The sequence below is a fragment of the Onychomys torridus genome, chromosome 14, assembly GCF_903995425.1.
Source record: "Onychomys torridus chromosome 14, mOncTor1.1, whole genome shotgun sequence".
NCBI lineage: Eukaryota > Metazoa > Chordata > Mammalia > Rodentia > Cricetidae > Onychomys > Onychomys torridus.
In genome coordinates, this window is record NC_050456.1 from 73,783,660 (window position 1) to 73,788,218 (window position 4,559).

The 4,559-nt window shown below is 45.4% G+C and overlaps 1 non-coding gene across 1 annotated transcript; it reads left to right on the plus strand.

Moving 5' to 3' along the window:
• Positions 1-3,160: 3,160 nt before the first annotated feature.
• Positions 3,161-3,264, plus strand: LOC118595871. Its single transcript, XR_004946571.1, has one exon. It is a non-coding gene; the product is annotated as a U6 spliceosomal RNA (small nuclear RNA).
• The last annotated feature ends 1,295 nt before the right edge of the window (positions 3,265-4,559 follow it).

Sequence of the window (4,559 nt, forward strand, 5' to 3'; positions counted from 1 at the left end):
TGGGAGATGGGGATCTAGGATGCCCTGTTGTGGCTTATATCTTGATTGTATTATTGAGGTAGGAACATTTGCCCACTCTGGGTGGTGTTATTCCCTGGCTGGTATCCTTGACTATAAATGGAGAGAAGGATCTGGGCAGCAGCAAGTCTTGCTTCTCTTCCTGACTGTGGATGCAATGTGACCCGCTGCTTCAAGCTCCCACCATTTGGATTTCCCTACTATGATGCACTGTACCCTTGAGCTGTGAACCAGAAAAAGCCCTTTCTCCCTTCAATTGATTTGTCAGGGAATTTTTAGTCAGTAACAGAAAAATAGATAAAATATAGGGTCTCTCATTGGCCCAGGCTCTGAATATCTGAACTCAGGTCTTCCTGCTTGCCCAGTAGGCAAATCAAACAAGCCAGTCCCTCAACCTCCACTTAATCAGTTTTAAGAAAGTATGTGTATGTGTGTGTGTGTGTGTGTGTGTGTGTGTGTGTGTGTGTGTGTGTGTGTGAGTATGCAGATACTGGTACAGGCCAGAAGAGGGAATTGGATTTTCTGGATCTAGAGTTAAAAGCATTGTGATTAGCCCAACATGGATACTGGGAACTGAATTCGGGTCTCAAGAAATAGCAGGGAGTGCTTATTGACCACTGAGCCGTCTCCCCAGGCCCCCATGTCCTATTCTTTTATTTTCTTTTTAAACTTTTAAAAATTATATTTGTGTTTTAATTTTACACATCATCCATGGGGTCCCCTGTTCTTCCCCATCCCATCCCCACCTTCCCCCCATCCCCTCCCCTCCATTCCCATCTCCTCCAGGGCCAAGACTCCCCTGGGGATTCAATTCAACCTGGTGGATTCAGTACAGGCAGGTCCAGTCCCCTCCTTCCAGGCTGAGCAAAGTGTCCCTGTGTAAGCCCAAGGTTCTAAACAGCCAGCTCATGCACTAAGGACAGGTCCCGTTCCCACAGCCTGGGTGCCTCCCAAACACTTCAAGCTATTCAATTGTCTCACTTATCCAGAGGGTCTGATCCAGCTGGGGCTCCACAGCCTTTGGTTCATAATTCATGTGCTTCCATTCATTTGGCTATTTGTCCCTGTGCCTCTCCAATCTTGGTCTCAGATTGGAGAGGCCCATGTCCTATTCTTAATGAAAGCATAGCAACCTTCTAGGATTCTTCCCCCTCAGCTCAGCCTTCATTTTATCTTTTAGCTGGAGCACAGGTGCACCCTTTGGAAAGCATACAAAATAATGACCAAATTTGGCAATTATTTTTATCTGGTTTGGTATGAAAAGTTGAGTGTCTCTACCAGGGTGCATGTGAAGAACCCACAAGTATTACCCACCACCCACCCCTTCCTGCCCTGCAGTGGCCTCTATGAGCTCCAAAGACATAGTCCATGATCCAGCTACCCTCCAGCTTTGCCCATTGTCTCATTTTCTACTTGCTTAGCTGCTTGTTTCTCCATACACCTGGTGCCTTCTGCCTTCCCTGTGTATGTAACTTCCAGGACATGGCCAGACACTTATATTTCTGCCTCTAAACTGGAGGGACTTTTCAGATGAGGCAGTTGACTCATCAGGAGAACTCAACAAACCCAGAGTTTGTAAATATAAATCAGAGGTTCAGAAACATTTTTTGAGTTCAGTATCACATTTTCAGTAAGACACTGTCCATATTAGCGCCAAACTGAGAGTCACTAGAGCTGCCTACCCCACAGAATGAGAGCAAAGATGGATGAAACAAAGAACGCAGGCTCTCATTTGCCAGCAGCAAATGCCTGTAAACAGGAGATGTGTTGGGATGTCACCCTTTCTTGGGGAGACTGAAAGCCTAGCTTTTCTGCTGTCAAGCCTGTGTCGGAGGCAAATGTCCCTTCCGAGTGACCTCATCTAGAGCCAGTCCATGTTGATATGTCCCTCTCAGCAAGTGCCACAGCCTCCTATGCTTAGCCTACACCATTAACACCAGTTTTTCTGCTTTCAAGAACTCAGCAAGGACGGATCAAGGGATGGGATGGAGCAGAGATGTCTCTACAGTGTCCTTTCTCCACACCTTCTTACCTTAAAAGAAATATCCAATCTGCCAAAACACAAACACAAACCACAACAAATCGCTGATTTCACAATGTCCCAGGGATCCCTGGTAAACAAAGTCTGAAGAGGTGGCTCTGACAGTCAGGCACTTGCTGTGCTCCCATGAGGATCCGAATTTGGTCTCCCTGACCCATGTGGAAAACTCGCTATGGCAGCATGCACTTGTGATCCCCGAGCAGAGACGGAAAGAACTCTTGTGTTCACTGGCCAGCCAGCCTAGACTAATCAGAGAGCCCAGGACTCACTGAGAGACTTGTCTCAAAAACAGTATAGGTAGGGCTGGAGAAGCAACTCTGAGGTTCACCTCTGGCCTCCTTACATATGCACACAACAGTCCAAATATACATAAACCCCCATACAGGAACACACGTGCACATGCACACACCCACATACACCCCCCCACACACACCATGCATGTATATACACTCACATGCACATAACATGCACACACAGACATATGCACACACATCCATGCATGCTTTCATACACATGTACACACACCAAGTTGGTCAAGTTGTTTTATTGTCAATGTATCACTGAAGAAAAATTCTTGAAAATGACTTAGATTGTATGACTTCAATGTGACCCATTCATTAAATAGAACTTTGCTCCCCCCTGATCCAATCTTTGATGGACATATGAAAGACACCAGTGCTAGCTTCTTACTGTGCACAGGTCTGGTCCTGCCTTGGAAGCCAGCTTGGGGGTTGATCATGGCACATATGTATTACATTTTGCAATTTCCCCATCCCTGGCCCAGGGCAGACTCATATCATGTTTTTGACCACACTGGTAAAGTAGTTGGGGAATAAGTCACAATAGTGAGTGGAATAATTAATGTCAATTAACATGCATCACTGAGTTAGGAAGTAACATTGAGAGCAGAAGAATAAGCAGGCCGTGACCAAGTGTGGGCAGGAATGACTCCAGCAAACACTGTAACTCTCCAGCATGAGTTGGAAGATCGTCCCAGGTAGAAGGGCTCTGAGCTAAGCTGATAGCTTAGTAGGTAGAGCGATTGACTTGCAAGTGTGAGGACCTGAGTTTGACCCCAGAATCCACACTGAAAAAATTCTGGTGCTCTCTTCAGCAGCACATATACTAAAATTGGAACAATACAAAAGATTAGCAAGGCCTCTGTGCAAGATGACACGAAAATTCATCAAGTGTTCAAAATTTTTACAAGGGAAGCCACAGAAACAAACAACTGATCTGGGCTCATAGGAACTCACAGACTCTGGACTGACAGCCAGGGAGCCTGCATGGGACTAACTGAGGCCCTCTACATATGTGTGACAGTTGTGTAGCTTGGTCTACTTGAGGGACTCTTGGCAGCGGGAGTGGGGCCTGTCCCTAATGCTTTGGCTACCTTTAGGGAACCCGTTCCTAATGCTGGGTTGCCTTGCCTAGCCTTAGTACAAGGAGAGGAGCTTAGTCCTACCTCAACTTAATATTTCATGCTTCCTTGACACCCATAGGGAGGGCTGTTCCTTTCTGAACAGAAACAGAGGAGGAGTTGATTGTGGGGGCAAAGAGGAGGTGGGGGAGGGAATGGGAAAAGAGAAGGGAGGGGAAGTTGCCACCAGGATGTAAAATAAATGAAGAAATTTAATTAATAACAAATACAAAATAAAATCCTAGGCATAGGGGTTTGTACATGTAACCCCTGTGTTGAGAAAGCAGAGGCAAGTAGACCCCTGAGGTCACCAGACAACCAGCTTAGCATATTGTCTTAATTTGGGTTACTATTGCTGTTATAAAACATCATGACCAAAAGCAACTTGAAGAGGAAAGAGTTTATTTCAGCTTATAAGTCACAGGTCACACTCCATTACTGGGGGAAGTTGGGGCAGAGACCCTGGAGGAATGCTGCTTACTGGCTTGGTCCTCATGGCTCACTCAGTTTTTCTTCTTATACAATCCAGAACTACATGATCAGCTGCATCACTGCTCACAGTGGACTGGGCCCTCCATCATCATCATTAATCAAGAAAATGTCCGACTGACTTGCCTCCACGCCAATTTGAGAGAGGTGTTTTCTCAATTAAGATTCCTTCTTCCCGGTTGGGGATTTAGCTCAGTGGTAGAGCACTCGCCTAGCAAGTGCAAGGCCCTGGATTCAATCCTCAGCTCAAAAAAAAAAAAAAAAAAAAAAATTCCCTCTTCCCAGATATAGTTAGGCTTATGTCAAGTTGACAGAAACTCTCTAGGACGTCTGCCTATTTAGCTAGTGATATCTGGGCCAGTGGGAGACCCTGTATCAAAAAAAGAAAAAGAAAGAAAGAAAAAAGAAAAGAAAAGAAAAAACAACCAACCAACCAACCAACCAACATCAACAACCCCCCCCCCCAAAAAAAAAACAACAAAAAACAAAAAACAAAACAGTAACCAACTAACCACCAGACCAACAAAACCCTCAGTGTGGACAGAATCTGAGCAAAGACAACAGAGGTTGTTTTTTGACCTATGTGCTCAC